This window comes from Esox lucius, chromosome 19, assembly GCF_011004845.1.
Source record: "Esox lucius isolate fEsoLuc1 chromosome 19, fEsoLuc1.pri, whole genome shotgun sequence".
Taxonomy (NCBI): domain Eukaryota; kingdom Metazoa; phylum Chordata; class Actinopteri; order Esociformes; family Esocidae; genus Esox; species Esox lucius.
Genome location: NC_047587.1, coordinates 17,974,944 through 17,996,049, shown reverse-complemented (window position 1 = coordinate 17,996,049; position 21,106 = coordinate 17,974,944). Strand labels below are relative to the sequence as shown.

At 42.9% G+C, this 21,106-nt stretch overlaps 1 protein-coding gene across 4 annotated transcripts in view; it reads right to left on the bottom strand.

The window, feature by feature from the left end:
* Positions 1 to 20,666, bottom strand: part of LOC109614689 — a 371,347-nt gene extending 350,681 nt beyond the window's left edge. For 3 of the 4 annotated variants that reach the window (XR_002195628.2, XR_002195627.2, XR_002195629.2), the window contains exon 1: positions 20,473 to 20,666. The gene's annotated coding sequence lies outside the window, so the exon portion shown is untranslated. The remainder of the gene's footprint in view (positions 1 to 20,472) is intronic. The other variant, XM_034288243.1, reaches the window with a different exon arrangement.
* Between the last annotated feature and the right edge of the window lie 440 nt (positions 20,667 to 21,106).

Here is a 21,106-nt window from a genome sequence, read left to right as displayed (position 1 = left end):
CGGGGACCTGGAGAGGCCTACAAGCCACAGTGTCTCGCACCCACTGTGAAATCTGGTGGAGGATCGGTGATGATCTGGGGATCCTTCAGCAAGGCTGGAATCAGGCAGATTTGTCTTTGTGAAGGACACATGAATTAAGCAAAATACAAGGTTATCTTGGAAGAACACCTGCTTCCTTCTGCTCTGACAATGTTCCCCAACTCTGAGAATTGTTTTTTCCAGCTGGACTATGCTCCATGCCACGCAGCCAGGTCAATCAAGGTGTGGATGGAGGACCACCAGATCAACACCCTGTCATGGCCAGCCCAATCTCCAGACCTGAACCCCATTGAAAACCTCTGGAATTTGATCAAGAGGAAGATGGATGGTCACAAGCCATTAAACAAAGCCGAGCTACTTGAATTTTTGTGTCATCCACCAGTCTGTCACCCAACAGCAATGTGACAGACTGGTGGATTATTCCACCAAACATAATATAAGATTTTTGAACTGTTCCGAAGTTAAAACATTAGTATTTTGTTTGCATATGAATTTGTTTTCTTTGCATTATTTGAGGTCTGAAAACAATGCATATTTTTTTGGTTATTTTGACCAGTTGTTTTCTATAAATAAATACTCTAAATGACAATATTTGTATTTGGAATTTGGGTGTAATGTTGTCAGTAGTTTATAGAATAAAACAAAAATGTTCATTTTATTCAAACACATACCTATGAATAGAAAACCAAAAGAACATTACCTAGGTGACTTTCAACTTTAATCGCTTGAGCTAACAGACCAGAACATGGCAGGGAGGCAGTTTTTTTCTATTCTACATTTTGGCTATTCTACATTTACCTTCCAAGGCAGGACTCCAGTGACTACAAGTCCAAGTCAAGTATTTTGAACAGATCGCAAGTCAAGTCACAAGTCAATTTATAAGTGCCACTTGAGCAAACAAATGCATATTCTCTCATATCTAAAATCTTGCCTGTGATTTGGCAGGAATCAAACAATGATGTGCATGTCATTGGCAGTAAATGGAAAACATAACTCATAGCTTACTTTTCAAATAACTTGACACTCCCCTGAAAACCCACACACCTCAACTTGCTCCCAAAAGAAAGGAACCAAACAGAATTCATCCCACCAGAAAACAATTTTTCATTGAAATAGCTTTGAATTATATTGATTAGACACTGAATTTTATTATCTTTTGATATCTTCTCCGGTACACATAGCCGTTTGTCTGTTCTTCCTGTGTTTTCCAAACGGGTGAATGGCCTTTAGCACCATTTACTCCCATACGTGACATTGGGAAATGCACATTCAAACAGGTTTCATTTTATTTTCTAATGCTTACAGGAAACCTCTGTTAGAGGATGTTTTTTTGAGTGGCACTGAACTGGTATTTCAGTTGTTTGAAGCCAAACTAAATGTCCATCACTAGGTGACCTAAACTGTCAATCAAGTAATTACCAGCCTGCCATCTGGATGCCAGGCAGCTACTTCAATATGATAAACAACATGATGGTAACAAATATAAACACAAAACTTAAAATTAAATTAAAAACATTAAGGGTTACCTAGGTGGATGAGTATTGGCTGAAAACTCCAGGTTATGGCAAAATGCACACTGCTGTCCTATGAGTTTAAAATGCTGGGTTAAGTGGACTAAGAACTGTCTGATAAGAATTTGGCATTATACACTAAAATGTTGTAAACGCATTTCTGTGCTCAGACCCCGACAACAAATGTTTTCAATGGGCCCCATCAGTCTTCCATTACAGGAAAAACAACAGACTCAGTTTATAAAACTTACGTTTTTTGTTTATGATTAGGTAAAAATACATTTAAGATCAAGTGGTTTACAATCAATTGGAATTACTGGAATTCTTACATAGCCCAAAACATTACAAAATGTTCTAACTACTAGACAATGTTATAATAGCTTAGAAATTTTAATCAAACCATAGATTTGAAGATTGTCTTTCATAAGACACTGAGATACATACTACCAATAAAGGCCCCCTTCGGACCCCTCCTCTCTCCCCTGCTCTGTTTCACTTTAACATTAACTTTCTCTTCAGTAAAGACCTATGATATATTTAGTTTTCAATATATCGCAAGCCAATTACTTGCATGCCGCAGTATTCATTTGCAAAATGCTGCTTTTGAGCATGAGAGGTTAAGGTGGCAGTGTAATGTAGGCACAATTTAAACATTTAAAAAGGAAAGCAAACAGCTGCTAGCAGGTCCCCAATAAAACATTTGACATTTTCAAACAAAATCCAATTTGAGCAGAGTATGAATTAATGCCATAACTGCATTGCCCCCTAGTGGTCATAATATGAATTACCATTATGCATTGTCACAATTCTTTATTGGTTTGCAAAATGAATAAATAGGTAACTTAAATTATATAAGACATTTTCTAATTGTGACATTCTTAACATCTATACATAAATCAGGCCAAAAAATATTGTGATTCTAAACTGCGGATTGTAACCCAAATTCTTAATATGCATTCCTTAATTGCCATAGACAATGCTCACATTAGTTGTAAACACCTAAATAAACAGACTACCCTCAACTGCCAAGTAGCATTGAAAAAGCCACAGGACAACATCTGACTAATGTCTAATACAGCTAGTGTATGCCCCTGCTCTTACCGTGCATATTAACCCAGCGTTGGGTCTTCAGAGCCCTACTTACATTAGCAGCCTAATCTCCATTCTAGAGCAGTGTCTCACGCTGTATGTCTGATCTCATTTAAATCTTCATTCCCCTCTTCTTCTCCAACATGATCCCTGTAATAATGCATGTCATCTCCCCACCTTCACCCCCCTTTAAGCATTTCTGCCCATCTTTTCCTAATGACAGCCCTCCTTCTCGCTGTCTCTCCATCCCTCTAATAACCTCTCTCCATCTTGCTTATGATCCAAATCCTTATCCTCTCCTCCATCTTCTCACTTTGTTTCCTCTCTACACCTCCTTTCTCCTCTTTTATCTTTTCCTCTCCCTCCATTACTTCAGCCCGTTTGTGTGATGCTTTATCTAAGGGAAAGCACCATGGTGTGTACCTGATCATTCAATCCCACAGGGTGAAACTTCCCCTCCCTCAGTTTCAGTCTGTCTGGCAGCGCTGAGGCATTCGTGCTGGCTGGTGTTGGTTTTCTGTTGTTAAGTGAGCCGGTAAATCATTTGGCCTGGGACTGAGGGAGCGCTGTAAGGGCGCGACCCTAAAGTCTGTCTGGAACACTGTGTCTGCATGCTGACACTCAAAGAGAGCTGAGCTGCTCTAACTCACATAAGCCGGCACACCAGAGGCATATAAATCATCCAGTACATATTGCGGTTTTGGAATGGATAAAAAGCGATGTAACGCCTGATGAGAGCCCAATTAGGAATACCAACACTTTGTATTTTCTTACAATTCTCCTAAAATCAGACCTCCCAGATGGCGCAGAGATCCAAGATGTTCTTTCAAGCCTTTAACTGTGCCGCTAGCTGGTGAATGTCTGCAAAGCACCGAGGGCGAGGCAAATAAGCTCAATCACCCAGGGAGTGGGTAGACAAAAGCATTCATTCTCCATGGCACTTAGTGACTCCCTCAGATGGCAGAGGCAGAAATAACTGAGGTAGTCAGGTGAGTGGGAGTGCGTCACATGCATTGACCCAGGAAACTTCCTTGCTGGAAAGGCATGGCACAAATGCGTACAAGGAAAGTTTGCCACTCCCTTCAACTCACTCAAATCCACAGGAAGTAGAGACAGGGCCATATATACAATTGGATTGATGAAACTGGGGTCAAATTAAACATGTTACTTACAAAAACCTTAGTTAAAAAGTTCCTCTTCGACAAATTCAGTCCCCTACCCAATTGGTTCTGTTTGTATGGCTGCCACAGGAAGTGGCTCACTTACCTTCATTAAAGATATAACTGCTGACGGCAGCAGCAAGACGAATTCTGAAGAGTACAGAAACTTACAGTTAGGTCCAGAAATATTAAAATGAAGCGCCGTCCAATCAACTTCCCTGAATTTGGCTGAATCTGAGCAGACAATATATCAAACAATCAATCAAATTTATTTATAAAGCCCTTTTTACAACAGCAGTTGTCACAAAGTGCTTTACAGAGACACCAGGCCTTAAACCCCAAGGAGCAAACACCAGTAGTGTTGGATTTCATATATCCCTATACACCTCAGACTTCATCCGGCTGCTTCTGTCTTCCGTCACATCATCAATAAACACTAGTGACCCAGTGCCATTGGAAGCCATGCATGCCCATGCCATCACACTGCCTCCAACGTGTTTATTACATGACGGGGTATGCTTCGGATAATGAGTCGTTCCAAGCCATCTCCATACTTTTTTCTTCCCATCATTCTGGTACAGATTGATCTTAGTCTCATCTGTCCAAAGAATGCTGTTCCAGAACTGGGCTGGCTTTTTTGTTTTTGGTAGACTTGGATAATGATATGCCTAAGTTTGCATACCCTGGCAGATATTTTGAAATTTTGGCATTGTTTTTGAAAGTATGATGGATCATGCAAACCTCAGGTTTGCTCTGGAAAAAAACTTGTTTCAAGGAGCACAATACAAAGATACAATACAAAAGATGTGCCAATGCCACAAAAGAGCCTGGTTACAATATGCCCGACAACATCTAACCACAGCTTACAGCATCTGGCACACTGTAATTTGGCCAAAATTTAGCTTTATGGTCACAACCATGAGCACTATGTTTGGAGAGGGTCAACAAGGCCTATAGTCAGTGGTGTAGTGGAGGGTATATGCAGGTATATGCCGTATACCCACTTTTTTGTCAGCTGCCATTGGGTGCACTCACATCTTACCAGTGGAGGGTATACAGAGGTACCCACTTTTTTGTCAGTGGGCATAGCATATACTTAGGGTTGGGTAGATTACTTTTTAAATGTAATCCGTTACAGTTACAAGTTACCTTTGTAATCAGTAACGTAACTTTTTGATTACTCAAACTCAGTAACTTAATCTGATTACTTTCAATTACTTTTAGATTACTTTAATATTAAGTGTCATTAGAAAACAAATAGGAATAGCCTATAACCAATTTAACACATTTTGCGGGATCAATCAATGTTAGGGTTTACATAGCTGGTAAAAAACTCAATTTGCATACACTTGCGTACACTAAATCTGCAGTAGTCTGATGTTTTTCTCCACAACCACAAAAGTTGTCAAAACATTGCAAAAGCCCCAGGCATGCGAATGCACGTTTGCAATCGTGAACACCCGCACACAAATACATTTTACCCGCTCGAACGTAACCAGTGATTATTAGGGCCACCAGCAGTGGATTTTCAAAAAGCAAATGAAAGAAATAATCTGAGATGCAAAGCAAAAGCAGGATCAGGTGGCCTACCTGTATGGACGAGTTGAGGTGGCTGCATCAAATGCAAATCATCATCCTTTGGCAAAGTGCTTCACAACACATTTTCTCCTCAAATGTCATGATAAATTCCTTATAATGTTTTACATTGACGGTAGCGCCATGTTACAGCTATCAAACAGTTGCCTAATCTTCGGAACTCTTCCTGGCTGTGTTATTCGGTGCGTTTGCCAAAAATGCTATTTGAAAAATATATAACACCAGGTAGGCCTATCGACTATCATTGTTCTGAGAAGGATGTGTCGAGTGGATAACTAAATCACATTTTATATGGGTAGGCTTATATTATCGTAGATACACTCTGTTTTTACCAATAAAACTATTGCTTCATCGGTCACTAATGGTTATGCGTGCCTACCTTTGCGCGTTTGATGATCACACCCAACAATTGAGGCGTAGATTGTTATTTTGGTTCAAATAACAATGTTTTAAAAAAGTTATTTTAAAAAAAATCTAACATGCAACATGTTATGCAACTATTCTTTTTCAATTGAAGTAATCCAAAAGTAATCAAAGCAAAGCAAAGCATCATCTTCCGCTTATCCGGGGCCGGGTCGCGGGGGCAGCAGTCTAAGCAGGGATGCCCAGACTTCCCTCTCCCCAGACACTTCCTCCAGCTCTTCCGGGGGGACACCGAGGCGTTCCCAGGCCAGCCGGGAGACATAGTCCCTCCAGCGTGTCCTAGGTCTTCCCCGGGGTCTCTTCCCGGTGGGACGGGACCGGAACACCTTCCCAGGAAGGCGTTCCGGAGGCATCCGAAACAGATGCCCAAGCCACCTCAGCTGACCCCTCTCGATGTGGAGGAGCAGCGGCTCTACTCTGAGCTCCTCCCGGGTGACCGAGCTTCTCACCCTGGGCGATCCCAAAAGTAATCATATTTTTTCAAAAGTATCTGTAATCCGATGACAATATTTTAGTTGGTAACGTAACGGATTAGAATTACAGTTTTTGTGTAACCCGTTACTCCCCAACTCTGCATATACTGACTTCTTACTGATGCGTATGAATGTAGTACAGTGAACGTTTATGCAATATACATTATACACTCACCTAACCCCCTTTCACCTTCAGAACTGCCTTAATTCTACGTGGCATTGATTCAACAAGGTGCTGAAAGCATTCTTCAGAAATGTGGCCCATATTTATAGGATAGCATCTTGCAGTTGATGGAGATTTGTGGGATGCACATCCAGGGCACAAAGCTCCCGTTCCATCACATCCCAAAGATGCTCTATTGGGTTGAGATCTGGTGACTGTGGGGGCCATTTCAGCACAGTGAACTCATTGTCATGTTCAAGAAACCAATTTGAAATGATTAGAGCTTTGTGACATGGTACATTATCCTGCTGGAAGTAGCCATCAGAGGATGGGTACATGGTGGTCATTAAGGGATGGACATGGTCAGAAACAATGCTCAGGTAGGCTGTGGCATTTAAACGATGCCCAATTGGCACTAAGGGGCTTAAAGTGTGCCAAGAAAACATCCCCCACACCATTACACCACTAACAGCAGCCTGCACAGTGGTAACAAGGCATGATGGATCCATGTTCTCATTCTGTTTACGCCAAATTCTGACTCTACCATCTGAATGTCTCAACAGAAATCGAGACTCATCAGACCAGGCAACATTCTTCCAGTCTTCAACTGTCCAATTTTGGTGAGCTCGTGCAAATTGTAGTCTCTTTTTCCTATTTGTAGTGGAGATGAGTGGTACCCGGTGGGGTCTTCTGCTGTTGTAGCCCATCCGCCTCAAGGTTGTGCGTGTTGTGGCTTCACAAATGCTTTGCTGAAATACTCAGACCAGCCCGTCTGGCACCAACAACCATGCCACGCTCAAAATTGCTTAAATAACCTTTCTTTCCCATTCTGACATTCAGTTTGGAGTTCAGGAGATTGTCTTGACCAGGACCACACCCCTAAATGCATTGAAGCAACTGCCATGTGATTGGTTGATTAGATAATTGCATTAATGAGAAATTGAACAGGTGTTCCTAATAATCCTTTAGGTGAGTGTATGTGTTCCTTTTGTCCAGATGAGAGGGTGCAGAGTGGAGGGTCAGAGCGATGGCATCCTCGGTGGATCCTGTTTTGTCTGTAGGTAAACTGTAGCGGGTCAAGTTTTGCAGGCATGGGGTCTGTGATGTGTTTTAACAAGCCGCTCAAAACACTTCATGACTATTGGTGTGAGTGCTACGCCCTGTAGCACTGTCAATCATGCAGAGGACCTTTGCTTTTTTTGGCACAGGAACAATTATGAACATCTGACATGGTCACAGACATCTGACATGGTCATTTGGAAAGGGCAGCCGTCCTGGTCCATTTGAGTATTCAAGCCAGGGAATATTTTCTCAAAGCGATCATAGAAAGAGTTCAGTTCCTCTGAGAGAACCCAACATTTGTATTGCCTTTGTAGTCAGTGATGGTTCTCAGACCACTCCACATGTGTACAGGGTGTACACAGCTGTTAAAATGACTGATGTAAACTCCCGGGGTAGATAGTAAAGGCGACATATAATCGTAAGATGCTCCAGATCAGGAGAGCATCCTGAAGAGATACAGTCTGCATCCAGACACCAAGGATTGTTTACCATGAAACAGACACTACCCCACCTGCTTTTACCGGACTCTGCTGTTCGATCCTGCCGATTAATGGATAACCCTTTCTGAACAATGGCCGCATCTGGGATTGAGGGCTCCACCCATGTTTCAGTGAAAACCAGTACGTTGCAGTTCTTAATGACCCACTGGAAAGCTAGCCTACTCCGGAGTTCGTCCAGCTTGCACTCTACTGACTGGACGTTCATTAAGAGAATACTTGGGAGAAGAAAGCTAGCCTGCTCCTGAGTTCGTCCAGCTTGCAGTCTAGTGACTGGACGTTCATTAAGAGAATACTTGGGAGAGGAAAGCTAGCCTGCTCCTGAGTTCATCCAGCTTGCAGTCTAGTGACTGGATGTTCATTAAGAGAATACTTGGGAGAAGAAAGCTAGCCTGCTCCTGAGTTCGTCCAGCTTGCAGTCTAGTGACTGGACGTTCATTAAGAGAATACTTGGGAGAGGAAAGCTAGCCTGCTCCTGAGTTCGTCCAGCTTGCAGTCTAGTGACTGGACGTTCATTAAGAGAATACTTGGGAGAGGAAAGCTAGCCTGCTCCTGAGTTCGTCCAGCTTGCAGTCTAGTGACTGGACGTTCATTAAGAGAACACTTGGGAGAGGAAAGCTAGCCTGCTCCTGAGTTCGTCCAGCTTGCAGTCTAGTGACTGGACGTTCATTAAGAGAACACTTGGGAGAGGATCACGGTTTCCGCAGTCAGACCAAAACTCCACCCCGCTTCCCACGCTTCCTTCCCACGCTTCCTTCCCACGCTTCCTTCGCACGCTTCCTTCCCACGCTTCCTTCGCACGCTTCCTTCCCACGCTTCCTTCCCACGCTTCCTTCCCACGCTTCCTTCGCACGCTTCCTTTAAACGCTTCCTTCCAGGTGCTTGCTCAGATAAGCACAACAAAGGGTATCCCGTGTTGATCGCTGAACTTGATGTTCTTGACAAAAAAGACGATGTCCAATAGTGATTGTCTGTTATATGTTAATAACGCGGTTGTGAATGTAGCAAAATTAGACAATAGTAACAACAATAAAACAATAAATCCACAAAGTTGGTAGGGAGCACGAAATCCGGCAGCCATCTTAGTGAATACTAACTGGTCTGTAGTATTCTCTATTGTAGCATTCTCTATTGGAGTTTGAGTAAATGTTCTTATTAGACTATTAATGTGTATTTGTCCTCTATACCTATATTCTGAGGCTCTCAATAGAGTCAGTGGTTGGAGTTGGGTTAATACTCCTTGACAAGTTCTGTTGTTATGTTGTTTCTGGCTACATTTAAAATGAAAACATCTTGATCATGTAATAATTGTTAACCAAGTGCTGAAATGTTTGTTTTCAACTTACAAATGGGTGTCCGATGATTGATAAATAAATAATTGATAGCTAAATGATTGTACCCTAAATTGAAGTAGCTGTTAAGTAGGATCATGATTTTGCATACCATTGCATGAATAACTGCCTAACATAATTTATTATTATATTAAAGATTAACAATCAAATGATTAATTACTTAGAAACTAGTTGTTATGAATAAAGGTGCTATCAGTTGTCTTCTTATGAATTACTTGTTTGTCATTGACTCAGTGTTGCTGTTGCAAAGTATGCCCTTCATTACCAAACACCAAGAAACTAATTTAGGACACAATTATGAGTCATTATCAAAATTCCAGGATTTTCTCTCTTTTCCAGGAGGGTCACATGGACCAGTCTGTAATATTGGGGGTCATGACCCCCATCCCCCCTTATTCTACACCCCTGATTACAGTATACCCACTTCTCTGGGCATCACTACCTATAGTGAACAGAATACCATCCCCACTGTGAAGCATGATGGTAGCTCACTGATGTTTTGGGGGTGGGGTGAGCTCTAAAGGCATGGGGAATCTTGTGAAAATTGATAGCAAGATGAATGCAGCATGTTATCAGAAAATGCTGTCAGACAATATGCATTCTTCTGCACGAAAGCTGCCCATGGGATGCTCTTGGACTTTCCAGCACGTCAGTGACCATAAGCACAAGTCCAAGTTGACCCTCCAGTGGTTTAAAAAAAAAAAAAGGTGAAGGTTCATTGATGCGTGAGGGCAACGACGGCTATCCTGTGTGGTCCAAACCGACAAAGTATACTGTGGCACAAGTCACAGAAGATTTTAATGATGGTTACAGGAGTAATGTGTCACAACACACAGTGAATCGCACCCTGCTGCGAGTGGGGTTGCATAGCTGCAGAACGGTCAGAGTGCCCATGATGACCCCGTCCAGCATTGATATGCGAGTGTCAGAACTAGACCATGGAGCAGTGGAAGGTACGATGAGTCTTGTTTTCTTTTGCATCATGTGGATGGCCATGTACGTGAGCGCTGTTTACCTGGGGAAGTGGTGGTCCCAGGATGCAATGTGAGAAGACAAGCCAGTGTGATGCTCTGCGCAATGTTCACCTAAACATTGTTGCAGACCAGATACACCCCTTCATGGTAATGGTATTCCTTGATGGCAGTGGCCTCTTTCAGCAGGATAATGCACCCAGCCACACTGCTGACATTGTTCAGGAATGGTTTGAGGAACATGATGAAGAGTTCAAGCTGTTGTCCTGGCCTCCAAATTCCCAAGATCTCAATCCAATTGAGCATCTGTAGGGTGTGCTGGACCAACAAGTCTGATCCATGGTGGCTCCATCTCGCAACTTACAGGACTTGAAGGATTTGCTGTTAATGTCTTGGTGCCAGATAACACAGGATTCCTGCAGGGGTCTTGTAGAGTCCACGTCTTTGCGGTTTGGTGCCATTTTAGCAGCACACGGAAGACTAACAGCATGTTAGGCAGGTGGTTGTAATGTTTTGGCTCATCATTGTATAAAAAGGGCTGTTATTACACGGTTTATGGATGTCAATACCCTCAAATTTAAGCTGACAGTTAACCTCATAGTCATCATTTTATTTCAAATTCAGTCTGTTGTAGTACAGAGCCAAAACAGAAACACTTGTCACTGTCCAAATGATTATTGACTGCACTATACATTTTGTTTGGCAGAATAAATACACTTTAAATGCATTTTTAAACATCACTAATTAAACGTCCAATTCCTTGGAATTTTTTAACTGGACCTTAGAGAGCTACTCTCAAGTTCCTTGTTTGACATTTCTTAATTCGGTGGTGAGTGGATCAAGTACCTAGCCATGACTTAAAACGAAACTTGTCACATGTTTCTATTCAATATATAATTATAGTTGGCTATATTTGTTAGTTATCCTCTTCCGATGCTTGTTGCATCAACTAATGTTAGCCAGCTATCATCATTGTAAGGGGGTGCAATGAGTCGACAGATTGTTTGCTTGGAAATGAGCTACTCATATTTGTCATATACTGATATGAGAGGAAACCACAGATAGATGTGATGTTTTGCATATATATATATATATATATATATATATATATATATATATAAATAAAATCATAAACGCATTACTTTTGTTTTTGCCCCCATTTATCATGAGCTGAACTCAAAGATCTAAGACTTTCTCTAGGTCCTGCCAATATCCAGCAACTTCGCCCAGCCATTGAAGAGGAGTGAACCAACATTCCACAGGCCACAATCAACAACCTGATCAACTCTATGCGAAGGAGATGTGTTGCACTACGTGAGGCAAATGGTGGTCACACCAGATAATGACTGGTTTTCGGAACTTCAGGGAAATCAATCTGACCTGTTAGGAAGCGTAAGTGATTGTCAATCAATGTCACCTGCTTTGGTGCAAATGAAAGTGACAGCAGGTGCACTGGAGAGGCAAGAGCAAGACAGCACAAAGAAAGAGAATGGTTTTGCAGGTGGTGGCCACAGACAATTGCTCTCTCCTTATTCTTCCTGACTGATTCTTCTCTAGTTTTTTACATTTTACTTGTGTCCTTGTCACTACTGGTAGCATGAGGCGGTACCTCCAGCCCATTCGGTTTGCACAGATAGTCCCGCTCCACCAGGATGTCGCAAGAAGGTTTGCTGTGTGTCCCAGTACAGTCTCAAGAGCATGGAGGAGATACCGGGAGACAGGTCATTACAAGAGGAGAGCTGGTCAGGGCCTTTGAAGGGCATCAACCCAGTAGCAGGACCGGTATCTGCTCCTTTGTGCGAGGAGGAACAGGAGGAGCACTGCCAGAGCCCTACAAAATGACCTCCAAAAGACTACTGCTGTGCATTTTTCTGACCAAATTGTCAGAAACAGACTCCATTAGGGTGGCATGAGGGCCCGACTTCCTCTAATGGGACCTGTGCTCACAGCCCAGCACCGTGCAGCTCGACTGGCATTTGCCAGAGAACACTAGAATTGGCAGGTCCACCATTGGTGCCCCATTCTTTTCACACTGAGCATGTGACATATGTGAAACAGCCTGGAGACGCCATGGTGAACGTTATGCTGCTTGCAACATCATCTAGCATAACCGGTTTGGCAGTGGGTCATTGATGGTCCGGGTATGCATATCCTAGGAGGGTCGCATAGACCTCCACGTGCTAGCCAACAGTACCCTGAATGTTGTTAAGTACGGGATGAAATCATCAGACCCATCGTCAAACCTTGCGCTGATGCAGTGGGCCCTGGATTCTTTCTGGTGCAATACAATGCCAGGCCTCATGTGGCCAGAGTGTGTAGGCAGTTCCTGAATTACAAAGGCATTGATGCCATTGACTGGCCCTCACGTTACCCAGACCGGAATCTAGCGGAGAACCTCTGGGACGTTATGTATCGGTGCATCCGCCACCGCCAAGTAGCACCACAGACTGTCCAGGAGCTCACTTATTCCCTGATCCAGGTCTGGGAGGAGATCCCCCAGGACACCATCTGCCATCTCATCAGGAGCATGCTCAGACATTGTCGGGAATGCATACATGCACATGGGGGCAATACACAGTACTGAGTCACATTATGAGTTGCCGTGATAAAATTCACATAAACTGGAACAGCCTGTGATTTCAGATGTTTACTTCGATTTTCAGTGTGAGTTTGAATCAATCGGTTGGTGATTTTGGTTTCTATTGACCGTTGTTTTGTAATTTAGTTCTCAATGAATTACATGATGTACAGTAAAGATTTCGATCCTAAATATATTTAGTTCATCCAGACCTTATGTGTGATTTAAGTGTGCCCTTAATTTTTTGAGCAGTGTGTATATAAATTTTTTGCAGGATCTCATGAAGAAGATTTATTTAATTTAGTACACAGTTGAGTGGGGTAGCACATATGAACTAGCAAGAAGGAAACACACCGAACTTGGTTATCAACCACGTCTTGGCACCTAGAAAGCCCTTCTCATGGCACATCTGGCGTAATCATGTGTAACCATAACAAAGATACAAGGAGGTAAATTAAAGACAGACTTTCCCAGGGCAGGAGAAGAAAATGTTTTGCTAAATGAAATAGCAAAATGTAGTTTCCTTGGCATTAATAGACAGAGCAAGAAAGCGAAAGAAGAAAAGCAGTCATTTGTTTGTTCTTTCTCACATGGAATCAGACCCTGCCCTGTTCCAGAAAAACAGTAATTTTACTTTGTCTCCTTTATCATTGAAAATAAAAAGCTTATTCTATATTAGGTTGGTTAAATTCATTATGAAAAAGAATACAGATTTTGATTCAGACTCAGAGTACAGTTTCAGTGCTGTAATTTAAGATCTACATTTCTTAAACCCTCTCCGGTAAACGCCCAAATTCTTCAGACTGTACCCGCCTGCTTTTTGCTCGACTCCAACAACACCACTCAGTTCCACAAAAGAAATGGCGAAAATGCCAATTAAAGGTGAATTTCCCACATGTGTGTCTTTTTAAAATGCAATTAGTGTCTGTGTATAAATAGTCAATGAGTTTGTTAGCTCTCACGTGGATGCACTGAGCAGGCGAGATACTGAGCCATGGGGGAGCAGAAAAGACAATTTGCATTCTTCTGCACGAAAGCTACGCAAGGGACGCTCTTGGACATTCTAGCACAACAATGACCCTAAGCCCAGATGTCACTCCAGTGGTTACAGCAGAAAAAGGTGAAGGTTCTGGAGTGGCCATCACAGTCCCTGACCAAAATATCATCATATATATTAAGGTCAGGAGACATATCATATACCACCTGCAAGAATTCGGGGCCACAGACAACTATTACAAAAGACTGCACGCTGTCATTGATGCTAAAGGGGGCGATACACATTATTAAGAACTAAGGGTATGCAGACTTTCTGCATATCCACTTTCTAACAGTTGATGGACATCATGCTCCAGCCCCACCGTGAGAATGCATCAGCTTACCTGGGTGACATCATCACCCATGCCGAATGCTGGGAGAAAAAACAGGAGATCCAACCTCACTGGCTTCTGGAAGAAGTGCTGCCTGGGGCTATCTGAAGCACAATATCTGGGTGACTTAAATCAGCCAAGGCCTGGTCAAGCCAGAAGACAGACAGTGACACACTTCCCATGACCTGTCACTAAACCCAGATGCGTGATTTCTTGGAGTTGGCTGAATACCACCAACATGGCCCATTTCGCGTTGGTAGCTTCTCCCCTATTGGACACCATGAAAAAGGGCACACTGGAGACAGTCTTATAGAGAAATGGATACTGCCTTTCAGCACATACAAAAGGCAGTTACACTAGAACCAGTCCTGCATGCCCTGGACTTCAACAATCTGTTCACGAAGCAGACGGATCAGCACCACAGAGACAGCCAGCTGACATGCTCCTCACCAGAACATTCGAGAGGAGGCTGGAACATGTTGTACTTCCTTTTTTAGGTATCAAATCTAAAAAAATAAACCAATTAAAATCTAATATAGGTCTAACTGAGCAGGCAATAGGTAGGCTATCAATACAAAGTAACCAAATCAGCTTAACACGAACACTAGTGCTTTAAAAAAATGAAAAACATCTTTCCGTAAGCTATTTTAAAGTACTATATATGCTAAAATGGCTACAGTAAAAAATGCATTTGTTGTCCTCTCCCTTTCAGCCGTGCTGTGACATTAGTCTGTATGGTGACATCCTCAAGTGGCCCCACTGAGTAGGCCTTTAATGGTTCCAGAAGCATGGGACTTGTTTACTTATGAGTACAGCAACAGTCTATCCTGACATTCTTCTGCTGTTGTTCGATGTTGCCACACCAGTCTGTCAAACGTTAAGACCAACATGAAATGCATGTTAAGAAAAAGTGGGTTTTTGTAATCTAACACTGGGGTATTGCACATACAGTGGGGAGAACAAGTATTTGATACACAGCCGATTTTGCAGGTTTTCCAACTTACAAAGCATGTAGAAGTCTGTAATTTTTATCATAGGTACTCTTCAACTGAGTGACGGAATCTAAAACAAAAATCAAGAGAATCACATTGTATGATTTTTAAGTAATTAATTAACAATTTTATTGCATGACATAAGTATTTGATACATCAGAAAAGCAGAACATAATATTTGGTACAGAAACCTTTGTTTGCAATTACAGAGATGATACGTTTCCTGTAATTCTTGACCAGGTTTGCACACACTGCAGCAGGGCCCACTCCTCCATACAGACCTTCTCAAGATCCTTCAGGTTTCAGGGCTGTCACTGGGCAATACAGACTTTCAGCTCCCTCCAAAGATTTTCTATTGGGTTCAGGTCTGGAGACTGGCTAGGCCACTCCAGGACCTTGAGATACTTCTTACGGAGCCACTCCTTAGTTGCCCTGGCTGTGTGTTTCTGGTCGTTGTCATGCTGTCACCCATCTTCAATGCTCTTACTGAGGGAAGGAGGTTGTTGGCCAAGATCTCACGATGCAAGGCCCCATCCATCCTCCCATCAATACAGTGCAGTCATCCCGTCCCCTTTGCAGAAAAGCATCCCAAAAGAATGATGTTTTCACCTCCATGCTTCACGGTTGGGATGGTGTTCTTGGGGTTGTACTCATCCTTCTTCTTCCTCCAAACACAGTGAGTGGAGTTTAGACCAAAAAGCTCTATTTGTCTCATCAGACCACATGACCTTCTCCCATTCCTCCTCTCGATCATCCAGATGGTCATTGGCAAACTTCAGACGGGCCTGGACATGCGCTGGCTTGAGCAGGGGGACCTTGCGTGCGCTGCTGGATTTTAATCCATGACGGCGTAGTGTGTTACTAATGGTTTTCTTTGAGACTGTGGTCCCAGCCCTCTTCAGGACATTGACCAGGTCCTGCCGTGTAGTTCTGGGCTGATCCCTCACCTTCCTCATGATCATTCATGCCCCACAAGTTGATATCTTGCATGGAGCCCCAGACCGAGGGAGACTGTCCATCATCTTGAACTTCTTCCATTTTCTAATAATTGCGCCAACAGTTGTTGCCTTCTCACCAAGCTGCTTGCCCATTGTCCTGTAGCCCATCCCAGCCTTGTGCAGGTATACAATTTTATCCCTGATGTCCTTACACAGCTCTCTGGTCTTGGCCAATGTGGAGAGGTTGGAGTCTGTTTGATTGAGTATGTGGACAGATGTCTTTTAAACAGGTAACAAGTTCAAACAGGTGCAGTTAATACAGGTAATTAGTGGAGAACCGGAGGGCTTCTTAAAGAGAAACTAACAGGTCTGTGAGAGCCGGAATTCTTACTGGTTGGTAGGTGATCAAATACTTATGTCATGCAATAAAATGCAAATGAATTATTTAAAAATCATACAATGTGATTTCCTGGATTTTTTTTTTATTCCATCTCTCACAATTGAAGTGTACCTATGATAAAAATTACAGACCTCTATATGCTTTGTTAGTAGGAAAATCGGCAGTGTATCAATTACTTGTTCTCCCCACTGTAGGTTTATATTCCTGTAGCTTTTACTATGACACCTTTATTTATACATCTTTAGAACTCATCTAACCAAAAAGTAATTCAAATCAAGTGTGGAGGATGCAAATAAACATCATATTAATACAAAAGATATTTTATTCAGTAACTCAACGAAAGCTTGTTTTAGGCCAATACTTCCTACAGTTCCTACTGCATAGTCTCATAATAATCTGACCAAAAACACATGGGTATTACATTACAACTTCACATCATTCATCTTCATTTAATATTCCACAAGGTATCACAATGATTTCATATTTATGGTATTTTCTGGCCAAATCATGCAATAATTACAAACCTAAAACACATAACTAGAAAGGCCTGCCGGGGGGGGGGGGGAGGGGGAGCTACAACTCAATAGATTTTCACACTTTGGAACGTTCAGATAAAAGTAAGATATGTGGAACGAACCATGCCTTTCCAACATCTGCTCTATTCATGGAACTGAAATTTAGTAGAAACAGAGTCAGTTAAAACAGTGGACACAAGACTTACAGTGCCTGTTTAATTTTGATTTAGGCTATTGCTACCACTCCTGTCCTTCCAAGGAACACCAGACTGCAAAATAATCAATAAGTATGACTAAAAATACAGATGTTACACGTTTTCAGATGTTATCCACCTGAATGATGCCTATTGGACAGGAAAAAGATCTGTCTGGACAGATTGGAAGCTTTGTGATGGAACTGCCAAGAACCCAGAAGTGGCAGAAAGAAGAGCCTGAGTAGTAATGTTGGGTTTGAGCGTGCCTGAAGATAAGGAGGAAAAGCTCCCCTTGCTGCTCCTCAGGTAAGCACCATGACCTTGTAGCGGATGCAAGCTTCAAATGGAAGCCAGTGTAGTGAGCAAAGGAGGGGGGGTGACATTAGGGAAACTTGGGAAGATTGAAAACCAGATGACGAGGATGGCCATGGTTTGCACTCTGGAAGGGGGGACAATGTGGAGTTGTTGACACTAAGAATCATGGCACAAAGATGCATCTCAGAATCAAGGTTTAGTAGTTCAGGATGGAAAAACCAGCTGAGAGACACTGTAAATCATGCTACGGTTGTCAGACAGAAGCCTGCTCTGACACACCAAAACTACTAAGACTTACAACAAAATGGGCTCAGGCCAACTGAGAGGTTGAGTGCTAAAATGCATTACTGTTTAAAATTAAAGTCACACAGGCACAAGTTCTGGACTGGAAACACAAAGTAAAATGGTATGTGACTGCATAGCCACAGAGAGGAGGGGTGTGGCTGTCCATCCACTGCCAGAATTCTAGGACAATACATGTCATTTGCTTTCCAGAAGCAATACTTCCTAAAGTCAACACTAAATGATTGGAAACCTTGGGTTGCACATTTATAATGGCATTGCTGTGAAGCTTGATAATGTTAACGAAGATTTTAAGCCACATTAGCTAGCATACTCGACATATTTACGTCTGTTTGTGATATTGACAAACTTCATTAATACTGGCAATTGGTGCACACACTTGATCAAAGACTTGCAACGTTATTTATAGATTTAATGTTTTACATTTTAGTTATTTCAGCCTGTGTTAATTGTCCCAAAGATAGATCTACAGTACAACACTGGGTTACATTACTGAATTGTGGTAAACTAAAAGTGGTAAACCCATCCATCGTCTCAGAATTCCCATCTACTGCTACGTACATGTATAAAGGTTGACCATAAAATACTACCAGATTATTTTCAGAACAAATAACGCCACAATCCCTCAGATCCCCCTCATGTCATCACACACCACCTACCTCAGACCCCCCATGTCATCACCCACCATCTACCTCAGACCCCCCCCATGTCATCACCCACCATCTACCTCAGACCCCCCCATGTCATCACCCACCACCTAACTCAGACCCCCCCATGTCATCACCTACCACCTACCTCAGTCCCCCCCATGTCATCACCTACCACCTACCTCAGACCCCCCCCATGTCATCACCTACCACCTACCTCAGACCCCCCCCCCATGTCATCACCCACCACCTACCTCAGACCCCCCCCATGTCATCACCCACCACCTACCTCAGACCCCCCCATGTCATCACCCACCACCTACCTCAGACCCCCCCATGTCATCACCCACCACCTACCTCAGACCCCCCCATGTCATCACCTACCACCTACCTCAGACCCCCCCATGTCATCACCTACCACCTACCTCAGACCCCCCCATGTCATCACCTACCACCTACCTCAGACCCCCCCATGTCATCACCCACCACCTACCTCAGACCCCCCCCCCATGTCATCACCCACCACCTACCTCAGACCCCCCCATGTCATCACCCACCACCTACCTCAGACCCCCCATGTCATCACCTACCACCTACCTCAGACACCCCCCCATGTCATCACCCACCACCTACCTCAGACCCCCACCCATGTCATCACCCACCACCTACCTCAGACCCCCCCATGTCATCACCCACCACCTACCTCAAACCCCCCCATGTCATCACCTACCACCTACCTCAGACCCCCCCCATGTCATCACCTACCACCTACCTCAGACCCCCCCCATGTCATCACCTACCACCTACCTCAGACCGCCCCCATGTCATCACCCACCACCTACCTCAGACCCCCCCATGTCATCACCCACCACCTACCTTTCAAAATTGAACTGTCATGGCTAACTGAAGTATAAAATTGATTCTACTTATACATTAGGCCCATATAGACAACATATTACATATACGTAAATACATGTGGAAAATGACTAGTAACTAAAAGGTCGCTAGATTGAATCTTATACTGGCAATTGGGAAAAGGTAGTTTTGAGCATAGTAGTTAACTGAATTGTGCAAGAGTGCCTGATAAATCACTAAAATGTGTTATATTTGTTATAAAATTGGCTGAAATTGCACTGACAGCTGCATATTGGCTGCTTCTTTTGGGGTAATTGGGTTAGATTTAAGGTTAGGGTTCTTCTTTCTAGATCCTGCTTGCGCGTTTGATATTTTGAATTCGATTGGCTGTTGCAGAAACGTCTTAATCCTGAGGTGACATAAGCATGAGAGGCAGCAGCACCTCCCAAATGAATCATGGGCATCTAGGGATAGGACGTTGAGTAATGCGGCATTTTGCCTTCAACTAACAACAAAGCCGCAACAGGCTACCGATTATTTTGGAATATATTGTCAATAGATAGAATCCATAGTTATTGCGACGTTACTTTGGCTGTTCGAAAACAAACTCTTCAGGCAAAGGACCTCCTCACCCGCCCACATTCTCACGTAACCTTGCACGTCCTCTGCAGTAAGTGCATGACGACCATTATTATATTTTAACATCCACTGTCACGCACCAAAAGATAGTAACACCGTGTCTCAAAGGATTTGTTTCAACCAGAAATTATATTTCAAAATCAAACCCTGTTTGCGCAAAAATATCCTCTGCTTTTTTAATTTATTAAACTTACTGTAAACAACTTTTACTTCATTACCAAATGTTGTTAAACTCAGCTAGTCGAATATATGGTGACCAATTGAAACTGTCAAGAGCAGTAATTCTCACGTCATCACTTCCGAAAGTTCAACGTGGGGACATCGCTTGTTGTCAACAAAGAAGGATTCGGGAGAAATAAACAAGCAAACACCGTTTTCAGATGTTCAACTCACCTACGAGGTCCAAATATAGACTGTCCTAGCGGCGATATTAGTTGTCATTTATATTTCCTTTAAAATTCTATGCTAGACTTACACTACACTTTCTTACCTACACTTTGCTGCTAGCCCGCTACAATATCTAGGAAAAGCGCGTCCACAGAGATAGATCGAGACGGCATCTCTGGGGTCTATGATGCTGTTGTAAGCGCAAGGGCACCACCCTCGACAATTTTAATTGGTACATTTTCTTTTTCACGAATGGCGGACCACTCCCCATGACCTGGTTTGACATAACATGGTAGGTGAATCAGAAGGGACAAGCTTTACATCCCATTCTGTTGACTAAATTGAAATTATGGAAGCCCACAATAGCGCTGGTAATGCTAAACGGCGTTTTGGCAACACTATCTATCTCTGTGATCGCTTCCTCCTGCTCTACTTCCAGCAAGGTCCGCCAGTGCTCGACGCCCACAACAGAGCCGAACAGAATGCCTTTGTCAGCAGTGAGTGAACACGCAAAAACTACGTCACGTTCAAAGCAACTCATTACTGGGAAGTCAGAAGTCATCAAGGGAACCCGTAGAAAAATGTATCAAATTGAGAAAAAACATTTTATTTCATCCTTTTCTCGTTGTCATCCCAAGCT